Genomic DNA, 24313 nt, shown 5'->3' on the forward strand with positions numbered 1-24313 from the left:
TTGTGTCGATCTCTAATCACAAATGCCGCTAGGAATTCCTGTCAATTATTCTGTAGACAACCACTTACAGGAAATGACACACTGAAATATTTATACAAATCTAATGGAAAGCGATTTGATCATTTTTATGAAAATAACTCCTGATCAGTCCAGCCTGCAATAATGATAATTACTTAATTATAATTATTTTCACGTTTTGAGTGATTCACTGTCATTCACAGATTTATGTTGATTTTACAAAATCAAAACTAATACATATGTAGCCCATAATTAAAAAGATTAAATTGATGAAAATAATTCAAAATGAACTACGCCATGGTTACTTTTTGAGTGACAGCGCCACTCTGTGGTGATTCCAGGTATATTTTCTATACTCTATTACAATAATACATCATTTATATGAACCTAGTCAACAGACAGATTTTATTAAGATAAAACCTTTTATTGTCATGCTCATGAATACGTGTTTTTTTTTTGGGCTTTTATTGGAGTATGCAGAAAACAAAACACACAACATTACGGACATCATTGATAAGAGTTGGCAGGGCACTCAGCGAGACAGGGAGCATCCTTTTTTATTGACATTTGCAAAAACATTGCCGAGGTTACGTTTCATTTCTGAAAAAAACATTTCCAAATGTCAAATGCCTCTCTACAGACTGGAAAAAATAATCATCGCCTTTGCACTTGCGTTAAAAAAAACACAAAACGTTGAGTGGTAAAACCTCTCCTTGAGTAAATTAAATCAATTTGCCCTTTCCAGTTGAATTTCATTACCCAAACAAATTCTACCAGACAAGCTAAAAGGTGACACGGAAATGGAAAATGTCACATGTAAACAAGCGTCTCATTTCCCTCCTCCAGACAGGTGTCACCACAATTGACTTTCGGGCCCAATTCAAATGAATCATTTCAAACAAACACATCATTCATGCCCATGGAAGATCTAGTCTGGTGTTCAAAGAGAGTAAAAAGTCACCACAGTAAGATAATGAAAAGATTGCTATAGCCTGAAAGCCATCCAACTTGCATGGGACAACTCATTTGTGCATTTTGAGTAAATCCTAGCGAGCATTCTTCACAAATACACAGTGAATTAATGTGCACTTCACCAGAGCATTTGCATAAAACCACTGCTGTGACAAGGAACATTTGCGTAGGTGCACTTCTGTCACCTGCTGCGAAATCTCCCTGGGTAACAGTCATGTCAGTCTAATGCCTACTGACAGCATGGCAGCCACTTGTCATTTTGTAAACAGAGGAATTGATGCTCACTTGCATTTCTGGATTACAAGACGCACCAGATCAAGTTAGGGGGAAATCCTGTTTGGTTAATAAAGAAGAATTGTAGTGTACACGAGACGTTTGTCAAAAATTGGATGTGTGAAAGTAAGATTTTATTGTTGTTGCTACTTTTGGTTAAAGCCCTAAAGGTTGCTGCTGTTACAATTCTTGTCTAATTATACTGCTGTCAAGGATGATGTATTATTATTATTATTATTATTATTTGGCAAAGTGAACTTTTCCAATGTACCACTAGATGATGCCAGAGCTCCTTTCGGGGAAGAAACAGGCCGCAGATGTTCCAATCCAATCACAAGCAGTTTTGAGAATGACCCATACACTTGGTTTCATAACACTATGCTGAAGTGATTGAAATTCGAGATTATTAGACATTAACATTATTTTGAATTAATAACTGCACTGACGTAAAACACAGAGCAGAATATCTGCCTGTCTTCAATGAATGTGTTGAACAGGTGTGTCAGTCAGTCTGTGAAGGACAAAGATGTCCCCCCCAAATCCCGCTCCTGTAACGACGCTTCACGGTGTGAGCAGCAGGACAAGAGGAATGATGCCTGGCTGCAATCGTGACGTTGTGACACTGTGAAAAATGAATCACATAAGTGCACAGGTTTGTACGGAGAAGTCAGAGACTGGCTCGTAGTCATAACCTGCAGGTCTCAAATCATTTTGTCTTGGGTAAGTCAAGTAACGGAAAAGTCAAGTCCAATGTGAAACCACCTTTTTTCATACAGTATCTGGTCTTATTGTAAGTGATATGCATATATAACACCTCTCAAAAATAATGTGGGCTACTCTAATTAGACACCACTTCATAAGTCAATCATCTTTTAAAAGTTTTCATCAATTTATTTAAAATCTATTTTAAATTGTCTGCTGACAGTTTCTTTTTTTTTTTACTGACATTAACAAATTTCTTAACCCCATACTCTGAGCAAAATTTAAAGCCTTTGAATTTTGAAGAATATATGCCCTTGCAATATTTAGGAACACGTCTTGTAAACAAGCCCTGCAGTCAAGTTGAACAGTAAGCTAATGCTAGCAATGCATTTAACACATGATTGTGTTCCCCGAGAATAAAATAGCACCTTCAATGCAATGCATCCGATACAACTACTCAAAATACATCCACAAGTGAAAACATCTAAAATCTGCAGACTGATGCTAATGCTATGAAAACGAGGGCATCATAGACAGGCAATAATATAAAAGTAAAATACAGTTGATATTTTTTGTGTCATCTCAAGCCTACCGCTTTACTGTGCCCGTCGTTTCCATTGATGGAAGGAAGTCAACTCTCAATGAAACCAAGTCTTTTGGCAAATCCTTCTCTCCACTTCGGCATCGTTGAATTGTTTGGACTACAAAAGTCCTTCCGGGTAATAAAGATGGCGGATTAGAGAAACCGATTGGCTGCACCCATAATTACCTTGTTTAGTCGTGCCGCCCCAAAGACGGGGACATAAACGATAAAAATGCATAATAGATAATAGATGAAACCGAACGGAGTAGAAAATAATCCCCCAAATAGATGATAAAAGTATCTAGCAAACACCTGGAGGGATAGATTAAAATTTTCTACAATCCTAGACTCCAAGTGCACAATAAAATGTATTTAAAAGCTAAAAAATATATATGACGAAGGTGCAAATAACTATCTTTCAGACAGTGCGAACAATTAGTATTAGTTTTTTATGGCATTTCTAAAATATATATTATGAATTAGAGCAATTATGGTAGTGTACCAAACAGAGTCCATTCAGTAAGTGCAAGTCTATACCAAACAAACATTTTACACAAATCATTTTGCACTCACATTTTCTGAACATGAATTTCATCTTTTTATTTACACAGCCCAAAATGATTCACACAATTGAATTTGCCGTTGTGAAATACAAAATTCACATCAACTCTCAATTTAGCATGGCTAAGAAAAACATTCCTTTTACATGTTTTGCAGCCTAATGTGTGTGTGTGTGTGGTAGTGATGATTTGATGCATGATGCAATTTATCTGAAGCGTAACGCTCGGCCACAAAAAGTACACTTGGAATGTTCCGGACTTATCACAAAAGCCATAGAATGTTGAACAATAGCTTTAACAATAATTAGTCACAGCTAGGCAGAAAGTATGTAATCCAATTATAGCGGCTGTCACAACGCAGCCCTCCCAAACTCCCCCATGTAGATATTTAATCTGATTGAAGGAATTATTTTGGTGATGTCACCACATTTGTGCAATTTGTTGTGCTTAAGGTGTAACTATATTGCTTCTGCCAATCACAACAATTGCTCTATGCTGAGATGACTCACAGCATTGGTGGCCAGACTGGCTGTGATCCCGCATCATGGGCTTAATGGCTCTGCGTACTGGTGAGGCCAGCCAGCCAGCCAGGGAGGGAAAGAGGGAGGAGGTTTTTCTAAAGCTTTTCTGCGCTGGAACATTTGAATGCAGCGCAGCGTCTGTTGTTGGAAATGGGGAGGTGCCTGCCACTTTTCCCAGCAGCCCTTGGGCCGCTGACAGGGAGATGGATGATATCTGCAGCCTGGCCGCATTGCCTCCCTCATTGCACACACACAGAAAATATGAGTTCTTGTCTTATACAGCTCATGCTGCCTGTGGCAACAAAGCCAATATCTTACATATCATGGGGGAATGAAAGCCTCGCAATAAGATTGTTTTGAGAGGAAATTGGCGGATTCCTCCTTTGTTTGTTTGTTTGTTTGTTTTAAAATGCCACATTACACATGTCCACACAGAAAGAGAGAAAACCTTATCTTTTGCCATCTGTTTATTTAGAGTACAAATCACATACTGGAAAGCTCTGCAAGACAAAATACACATTTTGGAAAACCTACCTGCCGCAGCACATAGTGAGAAAATACAGATATTCTTACGCAGATGAAATGTAAGAGTTGTATCAAAAATGGTTTTCCTTTATACTAAGTAGCTACTGTCACTCAGTATACACATTTTGAATGATACTAATATTGATTTATTTGTAAGGAAATTTGTTACAGCAGCAGAATTTCAAAATATATGCACAGGTCACAGTTAACCAGTACAATCCAATCAAATCCATTTTTATTTCTATGGCACTTTCTCAGAATAAAATCTGACAATGACAGTAGCAATTTAGCAAGATTTGCTTTTTCTGTCGCTCCTTTTCAGGGACTTTTAGTGTGCATTTGTTAATGAATGTTAAAAAAAAACGAACTTACTGTCATTAAATTTGTAGGGCGAGATGCTTTTTACTGCTAACATCAAACGGATCCAGCGCTCACAAAATGGTGGCCCGTTAATGTACACAGGCCAGGAAAGTGTAACCATGCTCTTCCTTTTCTGCCCTCCAGTCTCACGCCCACTCTCTGTGTCTTTGTCCTCACCTGCTTCCCATTGCACTATTGATGTTTCTGCAGTTACCCCCCATCCATCCATCCAGCGGTTTTATCACCTTAGCAACAGTCGCTGCATACTGATGCGGAGCTTGGGGGGTTTGAGGCGCGGGTGGCGCTGGCTGGACTGTCTCCTCCACTTCACTTCAAACCTGCCCACTTTCACTTGCATTTTCCGCCTCCTCCTCCTCATTCTGAAAGAATGAAAAGAAGTCAAAGATGTTACTTAGAAGATGGGAGAAATGTTGAGAGGATGGCGCTGGAGGAGGAAGGGCAGTGTCATCTATCACTGTTTTAAGTGACTGCTGTGGGACAGAGCGGGGCCAGAAGGTCGTTTGGTCTCTTCATGTACACAGCGGGCACCTGAGCCGCTTCCAAATGACTCGGGCCTAATTATCTCATGCAGACTTACAGCAGTCTGACTTTTATTCACTTATCGAAATCCGAGCACATGGACAATCAAGAGGGTCCTACACCTAACAGAGAGCCACCAAGAGTTGCATCTTACCTGTGACCCACAAAGAAGGACAAGCCTTGTGTTCTATAGACGAAAAACATAACGAAAACAAATTTAGCAAATGATCACATATAGAAGTTGCATTTTTGGAAACTCTGCAAAAAAACTACTGGGTACTGTGCATTGTGGTCACTATATACATGTTTGCCATCTAGTGGTGAATGGTGGTATTACACCTTATCATTACAGACGACCCCTACATATTCGCAGTTTGACACCCACAGATTTGCAGTGACAGATTTTTTTTTCCTTTTTTAAAATATTTTGTTAAGTTTTTTCAATTCTTGGAGTCCACCTCTTTACTGGACACAGTTGACAACACAGAAATAATTTTACGGTCATGACCATCTTTCATCCACACTCGTTGGAGGGATTCAATTGTATCATGCACATGAGAATCTGTATGAAATAAATAATGTCTATCTGCTGGCAAATGGGTTACATTTTTTCTCCCATAGCAACAATGCCACGGCAGTTGTAGGTCACATTCGAGTCTCAGTCACAGGATAGCCAACCTAGAAGACAGAGGACAATTATCCCAGCCCGTTACGGTTCAATAAGTCCATCAAGCCGCAAGCCCGATACCAAGTTTCCCTGGCAACGCCTCTCAGGTAAATCACAGATGGGCTTGATGAGAGAAGAAGGGGAGGGAGGGAGGGAGGGAGGCAGCAGGGCCCGCAGGACCAAGGGGGGAATTGCACACCCAAGAAATCCACCTTGAGAGCATCCATGCTGAGACAAGTGGCTCAGAAGGCACAGGGTCTTCTCTATTTATCTTACTAGTGAGAGTCCTCGACTTCATCTCTCAACTGTCCTTTCACTTTAAACACTGCTTACTGTAATCTAAGAAGAATCGAATGAAATTAATCACCCAGAGCAAAAGGGAGGAACTTTGTCTTGGATGCATTTAGCCAATACAATTACAGGGGGCTACCATTTATAATCTTTATTGAATTGCAAACAAAATTGGCTTAAGAGGCGGAGCTGCTCGTAAAATGTCTGAATGTTGTCGCACAGGTGCATCAGCGTGTGTGTGTGTGTTCAGGTGACTGTCTGGCCTCCTGCCGCAGTGTCTGGAAATTCAGACACTCCCCCCCAAAAGCGCCCCCTCTTCTTTCTCGACGCGGCACTGCTATGAAGCATACTTCTTCCTCTTCCTCCTCATTCCACCCTGCTGCGATAAGAGATCCACTAAACACATGCGGTTTCACCAAACAACAAAACCTGGAAAAAAAATTACACAAAAAAAAAACAATCGATGAAAAAAAATAGCAAAGGGAAAATCATCCTTCTCATTCTCAGACACTTATCTCATTCCATCTGTCAGCCCTCAATTGTAACAAAGTGGATAAAACCTGAATCTGTCCTTCTTAATTTTATCAGGGAGCAATGTGGCAAGGTATTGTGCGACACGACCACCTCGGAACAATGCAGCCTAATCTCCAGCCGTCAGCTCTACTGTTCCGTTTATCAACACCTATTCAAGGGCTGGAATGAGTCCTCTTCCTTTGTCAGATTTCTGTTCAACTTTTGGCAATTTTATGTTTTTAATGAAAATGTATTATTATTATTATTATTATTATCAAATAGCAAATTAAAACGAATGAATAATACAGCAGATCTTAATACAGTAATCTTTAATGAATTGTAACATGATCTGAGTTCCATTTTTAATACACAAGGCCATCTTCTGTGACTATTGATATAATGAGTCAGTGACCTGTTTTTCGAAATTAAAAAATATTCTCTATTTGACAAATGTATTAGTGAAAGTGCACACAAAACACCCAATGGTGATTAAAGGAAGTACAAAGAAAGCAAAAGCCGCACTTGCAAATGAGCTGACCTTTTGAGCTTTTATTTCTTCTGCTTCTTCTTTCCACCCGCGGTACGTTGCTTTCTTGGCAGAGAAGAAAGAGTTTGACCTTCAACGAAGTTGTAATCCCCAGCGTATTGCATTTACAAACTAGCTGGGGGCAGATTTTTACAAGGTGATTTTTTATTTACGGGATACTTGGCAGATTTCACCAAGCTTTGTTACCATTGGGCAAGTTGCCGCTGATGATTTCATCAGAGGCTGGCTTGGGTGCTGCCATAATAATAATAATACCCTAATAAAAGTGTCTGGCTCTTTTGTGGCCAGGCAGCAGCTCCGACTGCTCAGCACTTGTCGCACTGTGCCTGGCTGCCTGGCTGTTTGGTATTCATGGGGCATGGTGTCCCTTCAGCTGTTGCTGGGGGCTCTGTCTGTCTGATCATTTGGCATCGCCGATGAAACCAAATGGGAACGAGGAGAAAAAGAAAAAAAACATAATTAGGGAGCGCAAGATTGGAGACAAAGAGATGGAGAGAAGGGTGTTGGATTGACAGAATTGAAAAAGTGTTTGGGGCTGCATTTTTAATGTGCATTAAAAAAAAAAAAAGGTCAGCCTGAGGAGTCGTCAAATCGGGTCAAGCTATGAATGATGAATTACTTCACACCTTTGAACATCTGTGATGTTTTTTTCCCCCATTACACCTCATTTATAATAATGACGGGATGTCCATAAGAGGCCAATTCAATGTATTCATGCTCATTTTCTAGACAGGCCTTCCACATTACAGCTCCAGTTTAAATGTGGATTTATAGAAAGTTGCTTTTGACAAAATTCAGACTTTAAGCTTTGCTACATATTAAATTGCCACTCACTGTGAACATTTTACATGAGTGTTTTTTTTAATAGTACAAAAATAACCTTACAACTTACGTAGAGGTGCAAAATCTATAGCAGCAACTGTTTTTATGAGAAATATAAAAAGGCTTCCTCTAAAAAAAATAAATAAAAAATGCAGTGCAACCGAAAGGAACTTCTTCTAATGCTTGAGGAAAACACGCTGATTTATTATGATGACAAAAAAGAGCAGCAGATGTGCCAGAACGAAGACACGAGAGAAGCACAGCTATTGGCTAAGTCTCGGCATTTCTATGCTGTGCTGTCAGCGCGAGTCTGGGGTGTGGTGCTGTTCTTCCGTTCCTAATCTTCAATATATTTTACTTGCACCGCAAGGTTGAAAAAATAGGATTAATAAGGTGTATAGTCATTGGCTGACGACCACTACAGGGTGTGCCCCGCCTCTGGCTCAAAACTAAAAGACTTCAGCATGCCCTGGTGAGGATAAAGTGCTACAGAAAATGACGTTTTTTTTCCCCCCCAAGTGTACAACAATCTAGCAGACATGCACATTCCAGAGCTCACGCTGTCCTTTTCTCGTACAAGATCATATTTCATTGTGTATTTTGGCCAGCGCCTGAAAGTCGATTGTGCCCTCCGCCCGCGTCCCAAGAGCCTAACCCGTGATTTTGTATCAGGAGAGCTCACAAGTTAGGGTCTCAGGGAGCAGGTGAAGTACGACAGAGTCTACCGAGGAGCTGCAGTCACCTTTTTTTTTTTGCTCAGCTTATAATCATCCGCTTTCCAAATACTGAGACTGAAAATTAGCCTGATCCTGCCCAAGGCAAATTTATTTTCCTTCCGGAGACTAAGAAAAAAAAAAAAAACTCAGCATAACTTGTCCAGGGGGTTGAGCGTGATTCTTCATCATGACAGACATGCAATTGCTTCCACATGCAAAATATACCAAAAGACAAATCAGCATCAACAACAAAGAAAGACAAAGGGGTTACATTTGTTGCCGACGACGTACACGGTGACAAAAATGATGGTTCTAACTTCACCAAGCAGACGTTCAGACAAACACACAAGCCTGGCTCTGTGCAGCTAGCCTTTGTGTTTGAAAAAGGAAAAGCCCTGCAGCCAGCCAAGCAGCCTTTTTGTCCTCCCCGGCCGGATCCACTGATCATCAGTCTGCATTTCTCTCCGCTAGGACGGCATGACCTGGACCTGCTCACCTTGACTAATCGCATTTCCAAATAATAATCATATATGCTCGGTTCTGTTCGGAAGCTGCTCTACATTACGGCAACCAAAATAATAATAAAACGGGTAAAAAAAAAAAAATAAGTGGAGTTTCACAGCTTCCCACTGTGTCGCCATCGTGAGAAAGCATGGCGCACAATCAATTGGCTCCAGTCAGCATCTAAACAGCAACCACCAAAATAAACATACACTACCAACCTATAAATAGATGTGAGAAAATGGCAAATTACAGTCAATATTAACAGATAAATAATAGAGACATAGTATCATGTACATCTGACCCTCCCCGTTCCTACCCCATCCCATCCAGACCCCCGGCTCCTCCCCCTCAGAGAGAAAAAAAAAAAAAAAATCAAATAGATGTCTGACTGTCTCCTCTCTGGGGAAGGCCAAGCAAAGTGCAAGCTTCCGGAAATGAACGCTCTGCGCTCAACAACACGTAGCCTGGCACGCTCACTCTTCTGCCCGCCTGCCACCGACTTTGCCTTTTTTCCATCCTCCTTTGTGCTGGAGATGAGGAAGGGATGCGGCGGCACAAGGAGTTAGACGAGGGCAGGGGGGGGCTGAGGTGTCTGGGGCAAGTGGCCACCAGATGCAGGTCAGTGAGGTGGGAACTCCCCTCCCCTCCCTCTGCAGCATGACTCCGTCGCAGTTGTTGCATTATCAGCTCCATCTCAGTGCCTTCACCAACACCACCTCTACCAAGCGAGCAGCGCTCCCTCCGCCTCTCTGCTCCAGACACTGGGGCGGGCAGCAGACATGTCATGACACTCAGAAGCAGCCCACTTTCACATTTCCATCTCTTCCGACTAGCATCCGACAAGACCAGCTCCCGTCACAGAATTCAAAATAAAAAAGGCAAAAACATTTTTCTCCAGCTGCTCCTGCCTGCCGCCGCAATCAATCCCCCCTCCTCCTCTTCCCCCATTTGACCTCCGCTCCCCAAAGCCTAACTCTCCATCATCCACTGCCTTCCTACCACTTCTTGCCCCCCCTCCCATGATGACTCCAGGTCTGTACCTGTCTGCTTGTCTCTGCTGTCTGCAGCTGCTTGCCCAAAGTGAGCTACTGCAGCAGGAGTCTGCAGCGACAGCCCTTGCTCTTTCTCTCGCTCCCTCTCTCTCTTACACACAAACACACACACACCCAGCCTTTGCTGGTGAACACGTTCCACCCTACGCTGATCAATTTCTTCTCTTTTCCAGCCGTGTTCAGACAAACACATACTGCAGCAAAACTGTCTGCCCGGGGGGGGCACACTTAGGGAATTGCATGGTCTGGTACCACCAAGCCTTATCTATCACGCACAAACACTATTAAGCAGATATTGCGTATATAATTGAGAGCAAACTGTCATCTGAGAAAACACATGTGACAGAAGTGGCAGAGCACTTTGAGATAGTCACACACATATTGCATTGTGGACAAAGCAAAATGGAGCGCTGCAATCTCCTGTATGAACAAATATCATTGATATACTCATATAAATGAATGTATATTATGTTAAAAACGCTCACATTTCAAATGACATCTGCCCTCGACAGCTTGTCCGAGTCTCTGACTTGAATTGCTTTCAATACCCTTGATAGATTTGGGCTATGACCCCCCGTGACATCGAGGGGGCAGGGAATGCGATCTGCTGCAAATGTTATCGTTGATTGATTATGCCCTTAAATAAGAACGGAAAACAACAGCGCCTTGATGATACTCAAATGAGAAAATGGCCGACAAAATGGAGCCGCGCTTGTGTGCGGAAACTGCAGAAAAACGGACGGCGGGCCAAGTGCAGAAGAGGCGGACAAGTAAATCCTGCAGCCAATGTCAAAACCGTGGCCAGGTTGAAGTCTATAGGAGGGGGGATGCTTCCCAGATTGGCTCGCCGATAGCGGCGGTGGCGCAGAAAGGGAGGGAGGGAGGGAGGGGGGTTGCGATGCGACTTGCTCTGCACTAAAGCCGGCGGGGGCCAGCAGGCGACCGTATAGGTGATCAATCAGCTCCATTACAGCAGTGACACTGCAGAGTCTGGAGCTTGGCTACGACCCGCCCATCACCTCTCCAAGTACACACGCAAACATTAGCCGCTTCTTTTTCTAGTCTAGACTGGAAATAGCAAGCATTTGACTGGTGAAAATGCCTTGCAAGAGACAATAGCGCGCAGTGACAGATAAGCCATCCAGTTGCCGTTTCACACAGCAGACATTTTTAGATCCGTTTGAACTGCACTGAGAGGGAGCGTTTCAAAGCCTTCCAAAAATAGGACAGCTTGTTTTGTAATTCTTGCACCTACTATGAACCCACATTACACAAGCGCACTTGCACTGTTGTTGTTTTTTTTTTTGCTTAACAATTAATGCTTCGCGATCGCTCCAAGTATCCAGATGATTCTTTTTTATAAATCATGTCAGCAAATTTAGAGGATGATGGCGTATAAGGGGGGGAAGGGACTAGGAGACAAAGTGTTGCGCAACGCCTTCCCAGCCAGCCAGCCAGCCGGCCGGCTCGGTCCACCAGCGGGACATTAATGACCATCATGTCTTGTCACACTAGCTGTCGGGCCAGTCAGCAAATCTTGCCCTTGTCCCTGCCCTTCTTCAATCAATGCCATTGATTTGTCCCAGGGGTCAAGGGGCAAAAGCGTATCAATAGGAGAAGAGTGGCTGATGCAGCATTCACAGAGGGGCCGACTCCAGACAGATCGATGACCCCCCCCCCCTCCATCGTCTGCCGTTGGCGTGTTATGTTTATTCATTTGCCATTTACGTGACGGCGTCCAGAGAATATGGGAAGAGGAGCTCGGACAATGCTACAGCTGACATCTTTCATTTATTATTGTATAGTGATTTTAATCAGGGAGTTTATAGAAGTGTCTCGCCGGTGATCCCGCTTTCCTCGAGTCATGCAATTTGTTACTAAGGTCTGCTCGTCTGTGACGTCAACAACTTTGAACCGATGGCTGTGAAAAGTGTGTTTCAAGACACGATCCAGGAAAAAACAGCTGTTCGACTCAAAGCCTTGTAATATTTGATTGGGTTCTCTTTGAAAGTACACAAGTTGTTCTCCCTTGAAATTGCAATTATTTTGTTGATCATGTGGGAAAGTAACTTTACACAGGGGACACATGGGTTTGCGGAATGGAGCATTTTCAGATTGTGAAAGTACGTTGTTCGCCATCTGAACAACAGGCAGACCATTTCTTTGCATGCATGGTTTGCATGTTTTTTTTTATAGTTAAGGAAAACGAATGAAGTCACTAAAATTGAAAAAGTCATATGAACACAATAAAAGTAAAAGTGCTTTTAAAAAAATGAAAAAAATATTAGTGGCCTCTTTGATTTGACAAACAAGGCCAAAACAACAACAAAAATCGACTAAAATGAAGCATTTAACATAAAAAAAAAAAACTTCATTGAATTTAAAGAAAAGTCAAAACTATTTAAAACTTTCAACATTACATCTGGCCACTTGAGGGCAACCACAACTAGCATCACCCATGAGTTTAACACTAAAGTTTTCTGGAAAGAGTGGCCTTTTTTTTGTATGATACCTTCTAAATGCATCCCGGCGTAGTCATTTCACTCTTTATTAAATGGATATTTTAAATAACGGAAGAACCTTGAGGCTCTGCGTAGACGGACCTCTCAAAGGAGCTATTATGGCAGCCAATAGGAAGAAAAATGCTCATTTTGAAACATCTCTATCTAATCCCATCATTTATTTGTTCAACCATGCCAGAAATGAAGGCCCAGCTGGAAGCAGACTTATAGATGTGCTGCGAGGGCATTTGGACAAGAGAATGCTGAGACAGCATGATTCCAAGCACAGATCATTTGCTCCTCACATCTGGAGGGAAAAATGTGCTTCACATGTCAGAAAGTCATCCTATATAATAGTGTACGTGCACTCCAATTAGCGTTCCTTGCTAACAAAAACAGGAGCAACTACAGAGGCTGTACGGACCACTAAAGGGGGCCTCGGGTTCTTCTTTGTGTTTCAAGCAGCAGGTGTCAGAAAAGTTAGAGCGGGGATAATTATCTTGCAGCAGCCAAGCGTTTGTAGCAACGTCTCTTTCTGATCCTTCAATGTTGGCTCTTCCTATCGTAAAGCAAAATTCACCAAGCGTTTGGTCACACACTAATTAGGAGAGTGAGCTGGATTTTAGAGCATCCTGAGACAGGTTCATTCTATTCTTCTGATAGTCATCTCAAAATAGCTTCATAGCAGACAAAATGAGTTCTCCGTGCGCTAATAAATATGATCTTAAGTTATGTGGTGATTTCACTGAACTTTTATTATATGTATAGTTTTTATATTTTAATTATATTTTGTATTTTATTTTATAATATATATATATTTTACGTTCTATTTTTTATCATATATATTTATAATATAGTTTTATATATTTTTTATTTTAAGCTTATATAAATGGTAATATACTGTGGAGTTTGTTGAATGATATTTCAATAGGCCTCCACTAAACGCTCCACCCACATGAAGTTGAGCAAATAAACGTCTCTGGTCACTTTCTTAGTTCTTGTTGTTTTGTTTTTTTTCCAAGGCAATGTGTGCTCATATAGGGAAAAGGTTGGAATCAAGCAGATAAAGGGCGAGCTCAGGTTGCCAGGGAGCTACCAGGATCATATTCCCTCATATTCATATAATCCCTTTTGGCTTTTCAGTGCTGCAACTGGATCACCAGCAGGCACGTTAGTGTAACTTCATATATACTAATCACTGCTGAGGTAAAATTGCTGCTTCCAAGGTAAGCGACCCGGGTCACACTTGCCTCTTGCTATCCTTGTAACTGCAGTAAATCATGTTTTGCCATATCTTGGTATTGGCGCCATTACTTGATTTTATATGATACAATAACGTATTGTCCAATATTGACAATATTGTGAGTGACAAGTACAAAAAAAGATATAACCAGGTACCCTCGCTATAGCGAAATGAATACTTATTTACCATCAACAATAATAAACTAAAGCTGTATGCATGCGTGGGGTCGATATAGTGTGAATACTCGGACTAACCACAATGCACTTAGTCGTCTAAAAATACTGGCCATCGACCACAGCTAAAGGTCAACTCTATCATTAAAGGAAAGCACTGAGATTTGTAAAGTGCAGCATCGGATACGGACTACTGCAGTATTCTGTACATTCTGAAGTCATACGTGTACTCCAAGGAAAGCTAGAAGGTTGTACAGTTAACTCCCAGGGTATAATTCGAAACCATACAACCTACTACCTCAACCCGGATGCACACATTTTCTTCAATGACCCCACTTTAAACTTTACACAGCGCCATCATGCTAGAAATACGATGTGAACATGAATTGAATGTATGTAGTGCAGAATTACAGAACAATAAGCAAGAAACCAAAAAAAAAGACGACGTTCACACCACAATGACAGAGACCCACAGAGGCGAGCTTGTGCTGTCAGATTTGCCACAAGATCGGATCTACGGGTTTGCGCCACATGGTTATATAGCCAAAGTATCAAAAGACTTTTGCAAAACAGAGAATGGACTAACAACCTCTTCATGGACCCATTCAAAGTGAGGTCAACATTTCTTTAAGGGTTGATCTTAAACATGATCCCTGTTGGAATCATGAGCGAGACAATAGCGTAAACCAACCTACCCTTCATGGATGTGTTCCTCAATCGCTTTTCTTTCTGGCCAGGGTTGTTTTGGAGTTCAAGTCCCTAAAAAGGAGGGGATCAAAAAACCACATTGTTACCGCTTGTCACAACAGTTTTGTTTAGTCATTAGTATCATCGTCAGAAAAATCAAATCAAACGTGGGTACAAGTAAAAATGATGAAACCCAATTTCTGGGGCTAACCGACTTTGCTCGAATATCGTGCCAATGCGTTTCCCACAAATCCTTTGTTCTAACATCAATATAGTGGTCTTACAAGCAGGCCACAGAACTGCTAGAATGGTCTCCTTTCTGAATGTGAGCGTGGTGGGTGAGAGGTTTATTCAACTTAGCCAAAACCGCAGAGAGCTGAGACAGAGAGAAATGCCAGTGTAATCAAGCATGCCACGGTCAGCTACCATTAACTGTGCCAGTGCCAGAGAGCCACCCAGCCGCAATGGAATATTCCTACGGTCGCAGTGCGACAACACAAGAAGAGAGCAGACAATGAAATTGCCACAGTCGTGTCGTCTGATTTGTTATCGGAATTTTTCCCAATACAAACGAGCGGCAAGAATTCATTTCAATTGCTCCGAGCCTTAAAGCGAGCTTCCATGCGGGAAAATACATGCTCAGCTCAGCGGGGTCGCGTCCGCCATTTTCTGAGTAACAACCCAGAACAGAGAAGAGAAGAGAAAAGCTGCATATCAACTTTTTTTGCTCGCATCAGTATCCACCCCCCCCATGCACGCCTGCCTTTCGTGCTGGCACAAATCTTGGCTAGAGAGAGATCTCATCATTTCCTACCAGAGAGCCATGCGCCCGCCGTATTCAGCGTACACTGTGAAGGCATCCTTTGTCTGAATCAAAATATTAGCCCCAGTCTGCCCCCCCCCCACTCACCCCTCCCAAAAACTGCCACTGTCTTTTTCAGGAGTCATGACAACCCCTACATGGCACGCTGCCCACTACCCCGAGGAGGGTGGCGGGAAAGGCTAATGCGGTGTGGAGCTATTCTATAAGCCTGCTTACTTAAGATTTCAGGTCAAATGCCATGTTTGTTTCACAACACAAAAAAGAAATCGAATTGCACCTCATTAGAAATATTTGGTAAACATATGCATTCCTGTTTAAATGTATTTTATAACGTGAAGATTGTACATTTTATCGCAAAGGCAACCTCAGTGACACTTCAACTGCACAACTCTCATTAGATCAAAATAGTACTAGTTACCTACTGAAAACCAGAGATGACATAAATGTGAAGAATGGACAGAATTTCGTGGTCAATTTGAGTGGCAAGTGGCATAAAAGAAACTGAATATACACAATATATGGTGCTGGTCAAGCTGGTCTTAAAGTTGTGTCGGGCGCGTTGTATTTTTTTCACCGAAGCAGCGACAAAACGTTTGATGTCCATACGCACAAATTGGACACTAAAAAACGAAACTTTCAAAATGTTTTTTTCTTCTTGTTTTCTAAAACTGTTGAAATCATATCTATGCTATGAGGCGAACCATGATCATGGCTGCAGTTCAGTGAGAGCCCAGGCCAAAACTAATTAGAGGTTTTGCTCCAATTCAACTCAAGGACCCGTGTCTCACTAAAGAGCAACATAACCAACGGGGAAGGAGTCACAGTCTGTTCCTGGAGCCTCACATATGTTGCTTGTCCCTCTCAATTTAACAGCAATTTTTTGAGCATCTGTCATTTTTTGGTCACACTTTTTTGTCAGACTAAATGATCCGGCAGAACTGAGTAGCGCATGGTCCTCCAGCAAGAATAAACAGTTGACGCAAATTTATCATGATGATTATTATATAGACAGAAAATGCCAATGTTTTTGGATAGTATAAAACTTATTTGTTGTCACAATATACATCACTAGTCCTCACTGATGCATATATCAAGGCTAAAAAAACAAAACAGAGGGATCCAAAACATTCTCCTTGGGGGTGTGAGGTTTGGGGCTCATTTCATATCCTGAAAGGCAGCAGACCAGGGTTAAAGTTCAAATTAGAATGGTGGGAGCAGGGGTTAGGAGATCCCCCTTGGGATGGGATAAACCATTGCAAACCAGACAGGGGTGGAAAAATTAGACAGATTTTCCAACCTGGTCAGACATCATGTGATAGATGTATCAGTGGGGGAGGGAGAGAGACAAAAACTCATTTGGTTGTATCCACACATCCAGTTATTCACAAAATCAGCGATTTAAAATCTACATCGAAAGAAAGCAAGGATCATCAACACTAGACAATCTCTGTGACACACATCGTCGTTACTCTATGATGCTGGCGAACCCAAAGTTAATTTGCGTTGTTATTCTCAAAAGGCAAACGAGTTCTTTTTGACCTAGCTCTTATCTCCCTTAATTAAATGTTGCCTCAAGCCATCACAGGAAAGAAAAACAGTCAACATGTTCATCCCCGCACAACTTTTTATAGTTTGACTGCTCGCCACTGGCGAAGTTTGTGATCTCCAGGCTGTTGGGGTCCTGGACTCTCTCCCCGTTGTTTTACTTGTGTGTTAATCGTGTGCTGTGTCTCGTCACCGTGGGATAGGGGGAACGGTATTTCGGTTTCTTTGTGTGTCCTAGCATGAAGGAATTGACAATAAAGCTGACTCTGACTCTGAACACACATTAAATCACTGAAGATAATGCCATGCTGAAATATGAAAATTAGCTCAAATATTTGATCTTTGTTCAGCGTTTGTATAAACCGTGCTCAGCAACAAAAACTGTTTTGTATTTCTTACTTAAAAAATGATTTCTCACATTGTTCTTCACATGAAATCAGCGTACGTAATTTATACATCACGTATTCCTCTGTGTTGCACATCATTCGAGTGATGCCACTTTCCAAGATTGCTGTTTGATAACTAATATCCCGTGACAGTCAATTTGGGGTGTAATGCCGCTTTAAAGCCCAGACAATAGAACATTTCTTGTGAGGAAAGCCAGGAGGGGCAATGAATTGATCTAAGCCACCTGTCTGCCTATCTTGCAGCCTAGCACCAGACTAAAGTCTTCAATTTTCACAAAGAATGATTGGCTGCAGCCCACAAATCAGCAGCCAATCAGAAAGCGCGTGTGAGTCAGACGACCAGAGGTAAGCGGAGAAGAAGATGCTGAGCTGAAACAGCCGAACCTTACTCCACTCAATCCAAAAAGAGAAAAGGGACAAATGTTATTATTTTCTCCTGCTTCTTGAGAATAATATTGCCTAATAATCAGTCATATGCAATCGAACAAATCAAAAGGTCATGTGTCCGAAAGGCACTGAATTAATTGGCTGACTCGAGACTGTACCTCTGATGAGCGAAAAAGTGATCGATAGCTAATGAATTTCAAACAGTGGAATTAAAGAAACATAAATGTATCCCACACTTGAGTGCGTAAACTAACCTCAAGCCATCAATGAATTGGGCCATTACAAAGCAAGAGGAATGGATCTTCTTAATTGACTGAAAGATTTCAAATTCAAGCAGAAATTAAAATGGATTCAACTGCAGTAAATTGCAACTTTATTTTGAAGACTTTGGGATAGTTTGTAGTTTTCTTGAAGCGATGCGCAGCCGGCCCAAGGCAAACCTGGAGACCTGGTTTTTTTTTTTATTTGTACTTTTTTTTTTATTTATTATTTATAAAGCTGGATTCAACTAAACAAGAGATGACAAAACTTCTTAGTAGGAAAGGAACACGGGAAATGAATGTGAATCAGCATAGGACTATGGAAAAATAAGAATAGCCAAGTCTTTAATTAGGGTCTTGCAAAAGAATCAGGCAGCCATTGCACTAAAAGTCATAAGCAGGCGTGAGAGAAGGAGGAGTACTTGATGATTGCATGAATGCTCATTTGTACGCTAACACCTTTGGAGGGTAAAAAGTGTGGGCAGATGTAGCTAATAAAGCAGGTGACTTGCAGGTAAATCAGCATGGGCCGGCCCATTAGCGTCCAAATGGCTTTCGAAGCACTTTGTGAATAGAACAGCCAACGTGCATCAAGAAATAAATCATGAATTCACCCTGCAGCATTCACATTTGAACGTGAAGTGGTAGCATGTTCAAGTTAGAGCAGTTGAGTTTGAATCTCGCCTCACTCACCCGTGAGTGACCCTGAAGAGGGTAAGCGCTACAAAATAGAACAAAAACGAATGATCTCCCAACATGGAAATCATTTTGCGAAGCCTTGAGCCAAAGTATGAATTAGATCCTTGCGCTGGTGCCGTTAAGCCATCAGAACCATCAGCTCATAATTGTGCTTGTGTTTACATTCACATCTAATGTGGTGTTGGGAAATGGCAATTTCACAGGTTTGTGTGGAACCTAATATCATGTAATTGCTTTCATTATTCACAGGATACAATCAAGCCCCTCGTCGGTAGTGATTTGTAGCCTTAGAAATAAACAGATCTGCTTATATATATATCTATTCAAAGCGTTACAATTGACCAATAAATGATCAAATCAATAAACAACTTTTTAATAATCAATGAAGAGTTATGAGGTGCTGGATCTTCTTTCTGCTAGCAATGATGGCAGACAGTGAAAACAGGATGAGACAGAGTAGGGATTATATGGCTGCCTGGTGTTTCCAGCGGGGGTCCCCCCTGCTGGGCTACATGCTTCCAGCTCCCTTTGTCTGCTGTTAACCCTTTAAATGTGGCGGAAGAAGCCATTGAGGAATGTGTCACACACCGCAGGGGTGCTTTTTGTGGCCAGTAATGACCTCAAAGGTGTTACGGTGGATTGCCGCCGTGTTATCACGTCACGTTTTGTTTAATAAAAAAAAAAAATGCTTCAAGTCAAATCCCAACCCAAAAAAATAGAGTTCATTTTGTTTTCATTTACCATGGCCTGGATAATGGCCATGGTTTCAACAGGAGATAATAAAACAATAAAGCATTACAACACTAATGTGGGCTATGCAGGTTAAAACCGGGCGGTAATTTGCCATTACGCTTCAATTGAATAGTGATGAGAGCTGGTGGAAGCGAATCAAGACACGCGGCACAAGAATTAAAAAAAGATAGCAATTATGAAAATGTTATGGGGAGAAGTATATAAAGTTTTCCTTTCTTCCGTTACTGTGACTGTTATTTCTTCTAATAAATGGACTTTTGCTGTATTGTGAAATCAGTTATAGTTTTGGAGTTTACCATTCTTTGCTCTTACAATAGTTTGATTTATTGAGCAGTATCGGTCCAAAACTGCAATTCTGAATCAATCAGCTGAAAAAGTCAATACATCTCAACTTAGCTTAGCACATTGCCATTCATAACCTTGAATCACGTCGTCGCTACCATTTAAAAGCCGTAACACACCAGTACCGAGCAGGCATTTCTGCACACGCCAAGTAAAAGCAAGCCTCTGAAAGAAAGTGCAATTATTCTGCCGTAACAGCGCAAATGATTTATGATGTGGTCTTCTGAAACCAAAGCATCAAGCCAATGGCAAATTACCACTATAAAATAAACCATGATGTGATTGGGTCAGCGAGTCCATAGCGCACAAAAAAAAAAAGAAAAACCTTTCTGGGTGTGTATTTATAAACGGTGCACGAACCAAAAGGGGAATGAAGTCCAGAAAGCCAATTAATGTCCATCCACTGTCAAAGTGCAGCTGTGTGCACAGTCTTGATGAAGTTCTACAAAACGAGTGTCGAGTTAACACGAGCATCTCTGATAAGCCTCATGATCTTTGTACAATAAAAGCATGCAGATTCTATCTGGAGATGAGTGCAGTGTTTGAATGCCAAGTAAGCCGAGATAACAGGTGAAAGGAAAACATCGGGGCCCTCAAAGCTACTCGGAGTTGAAAGCAAAACAGACGAGGCTTCTTTTTTCCTTGCCGTCGCCGCTTTCGTAGGAAACGGAGCCAATTGAGGATAACGTGATGTCATCCGCCGTAAACACCGCCAATGCGACACCTGAGTGAATGCAAAGAGCACAATAACGTTGCTTTTAAGTGCCACAAGGTCAAGTTGGATTTTTTTTTTTTTCCCCCCCACAAACACACTCCTGCTCCCTCCTTCAAGCAAAACATCCTTTTTCAATTTGAGAGCACTCGACTCCTGCTCAAATTCAATTCACATGTCACCAGGTTGTTGGTTCTTTTGTAAATTATAATTCAAGAGAACATTTTTATTAGCTATGCAATGACGTTTTTGAAGAAATGAAACAAATGTGTTTTCTCCTAAATTGATACAATCAATTCTAATAATTACAAAATGATCCAAATAAATAGGAGTCATCTGAAGCAGATCTAAATTTTTTTGGAATCCAACATCAAAAGACTAATCGACAGCATTTGAAATCGAGCACAGTGGATTTTCCCGTGTTGAAATCTGCACTCGGATCAGACATGGGAATTTCTGGACGATGAATAAAAAGGGCTGCTTGTCTACACTGATCCGTCTCCCAGTTTCCAGCGCTTTTTTTGATGCTGAAGATTTGACAGTTGATTTGGATGCTTTGAGAGGGAATCTTGCACGTGTCAGCAGACTTTTAAAGCGACATCCTCATCAATTCCACGTGTGCGTGCGCATGTTCCAGCCCAACTGATCTCATGGCAAATGCAAACACACACACAGTGATGACACATTTGCCGCATGACTCTTGTGATGATGTATTTACAGGGTGACTTCGAATTACTCAGATGAAAGATTAGCAAAATATCCACATTATTGTTTGAAATGATAATATATCAAAGTGCTGAGGTAACCAAATGCAGAGAAAGGGATGATCAAACACATCAGATAATATGTTTTGAACTGGGAGTCAATATCTTTTCAATCACATTGCAAATTGTTTCCTTCAGGGCAAAAAAAAAGAAATATAAAAAAAAAAAAGATCTTTTGTCCCATTTTTTTCTATTTAACAAGATGTGAAAAAAACAAGAACGATCAAAGACGCCGTCGTCGGCTTTAGTTAGTATAAATTCTTCTCATGCTGTTTAATCCAGTCCCCTCGGCCCCCCCAAGCAGGTGAAGTCAGCCAGAGACTTTCCCACGGTCTAAGAGCAAATCCAGCACCCTGAGCCCTTCCTGAGGGCCGGCCGGTCGGCCGGCCATCTGTCCCTTCTGTTCCACCAGCAAATTCAACGTTCCAACACACGCCTGCCTCTCTGCTGAAAGGAAAGCCCAACACACCCATTCAAGTCGCCACACATCGCTCGTAGCCAAACATCAACAAACACCCAGGCGGGTTCTTGCAATAATTACGCAGCTTGTTGTTTAACACAATATTATTCAAAATGAAAAAAAGAGAAATTTCATGACGAGGATGTCCCTGCACCTCAACAAAGGACTTCCCCGTATAAACCTTGACCTTTGATCCCTCCGATGATAAATCAAATTTCCTCCGAGCAATTTCTTCTATTTCAAATTGAACTCAAGAAAATGAAAAACACACATTTCTGCGCGTTGCACAAAAAAACCATCTGAAATATATTCGTTCTTTCTCAAGTCCATGCAAAGTGAAAAGCTCCCATTTAATTTCTCCTCCCTGATAAGGTGCTCCCTCCGGTCGGGCATTTTTTTCAAATGCGTGACATTGCCTCTGTGGGAGCATGAGAACGGAGCTTTCTCAATTGTCGGGTCCCCATAGCCGGCCCGTAACCATGGAAGCAGATGCTTGCCCTCCCGGCCGGCCCTCCTTACCTCCTGTCGATCGCAGGCTGCCAGTGAAAAGAGGCTATGCGTGTCTTTCTCCCGGCTCTGCCCGAACTTGCCCCACTCCTCAAAAGGAGCCATTGAACAGGTCACCGGTCTAGACTTGTTTGCACGGTCCAGGGAGCAGCCTTGATGTAACCCTTGCTCTCCTCTCTCTCTTTCTCTCTCTGCCTGCCTGCCTGCCACAGCAGCAGCCGCCCAGCGACTGCTCTCAGGCGAGGGGCGGCGGGGGGGACATCGGAGACGAGGTGCGTTTGAAAAGGAACCCCGCACGATTTGGCCATTGTGCCTTTTCATTCATCGATCGAATGAATATCGAACCTTCTGTCCCCGCGTGTGTGTGAAACGGATAGCTTAGCGAGCAGTTTGCCCTCCCTCCTCGCAGGGGCCTCGAGTTGGTTGGGATGTTTTCTCCAAAAATGGAAAAACTGGATTTATTTATTCATTCATTTTTGTAGTATCTAAATTTGTAATTTGTTCAGATTGGGTACCAAAAGTGCATTTGCTGCTTTTCATTTCTATAAACGAATTGACTTAAGGTATTTTCTTCTTAAGATATCAAAAATGTGAATTGATTCATATCAATTAAACTATTTCGTGAATGTGTATCATATAATTAGGATGGTGTGGAAATGACATTATAAAGACGACATAGACCTTTCATTTTGGGAAACAATAAATGTTTACATTTTACTGCCATAACCTTTATTGCAATTCGAAACAATTGGAAAAAAAATACAATCCATACTATTTAGGCAAACTACTTGAAATGTTGCGATGAAGCAACTGGGGAAATTAAACACACAAGTGGGATGAAGCTTTTGTAAAAGGTGAGATGATCAATGTCAACATATCAATATTGTTCAATCAAGCATAAAGCCGTGAATAACGTGACAATTTGATCAATACCATTTATAAATTAAAACTCATTTTCTAGTTAAATTGACATAAGATAGTATGGATCTAATTTGACTTCCAAAACCTGGGGAATTAATTCCATCACACCTTTTACTAGCAGTTCTAATAACATCAGTTTCATATTTTTTTTAGTTATTGTATTTATTCCTATTGATATAAAAATGATCCCCCCCAAATTTCAATTCTATCAATAATAGAATAGCATTCTATGGAAAATGAAGCGGCTTTATGCAATGCTATTTACAATGAAAATAAAAGTCTGAGAAGCGGCGGACGCTTTCCACTGTCTTGCATGTGACAGGGGCCAATTAAGGGGGCACAATGCCAGCAGAAAAAGAGCAAATTCAAAGGAAAGCAAAAGAAGCAGTCAAGTAAGAAGCTAATGCTATTGTGTTTGGCTGCCTCTACACCGAGTAGCAGACAACTAACCAAATCCAACTCAAGTACAAAAACAACAGCGACAGAACATTTTGTACAACAACAATGCCTTTTCAAATAATCATGTTGACAACAGTAAAAGTCAAAACTGGAATTTTGCAATCACAAATACATTTAAACTGTTTGCAAATAATTACAATGCCTTAAGAACCAAATTGTGTACTTGATTTTAATGATGCGAGTCTCTTAAATTTGTTTTGTGAGTTTTTACTAAGAAATCCAAAATCCTCAAGTTTTGTATTAAAAGAAAAAAACACCATCATTTGGAAATGCAAGCTTTTTATCAGCCAATGGGGTAAAGTTGAAGAATCCATACCTATAAAGATTCGCAAGAGTGGAACACTAAAGTCGGTAATCCTGGGTTGCCATGACAACGCTAATGCCAGAGACAGTTGAATGACCCCAAAAAATGCTGTCTGTGAAACTTCATGAATTAAATTGTGCTCTTTGCAGGGCTTGTGGTAAGCGAATTGATTAAAAAAAAAAAAAAAAAAAAAAAGACTC

At 41.4% G+C, this 24313-nt stretch overlaps 2 long non-coding RNA genes across 4 annotated transcripts; both read right to left on the minus strand.

Moving 5' to 3' along the window:
- Positions 1 to 4543: 4543 nt before the first annotated feature.
- Positions 4544 to 22655, minus strand: LOC119133408. 3 transcript variants are annotated; one of them, XR_005100117.1, is made up of 3 exons: positions 22442 to 22655; positions 14779 to 14842; positions 4544 to 4894 (listed from the first exon to the last, which is right to left on the minus strand). It is a non-coding gene; the product is annotated as an uncharacterized LOC119133408 (long non-coding RNA). The 3 variants fall into 3 exon arrangements; XR_005100119.1 differs by lacking the exon at positions 22442 to 22655 and adding an exon at positions 15585 to 15606; XR_005100118.1 differs by lacking the exon at positions 22442 to 22655 and adding an exon at positions 14986 to 15069.
- Positions 5443 to 11448, minus strand: LOC119133409. Its single transcript, XR_005100120.1, has 2 exons — positions 10155 to 11448; positions 5443 to 6441 (listed from the first exon to the last, which is right to left on the minus strand). It is a non-coding gene; the product is annotated as an uncharacterized LOC119133409 (long non-coding RNA).
- Positions 22656 to 24313: the final 1658 nt, after the last annotated feature.

Source organism: Syngnathus acus, chromosome 14 (assembly GCF_901709675.1).
Source record: "Syngnathus acus chromosome 14, fSynAcu1.2, whole genome shotgun sequence".
NCBI lineage: Eukaryota > Metazoa > Chordata > Actinopteri > Syngnathiformes > Syngnathidae > Syngnathus > Syngnathus acus.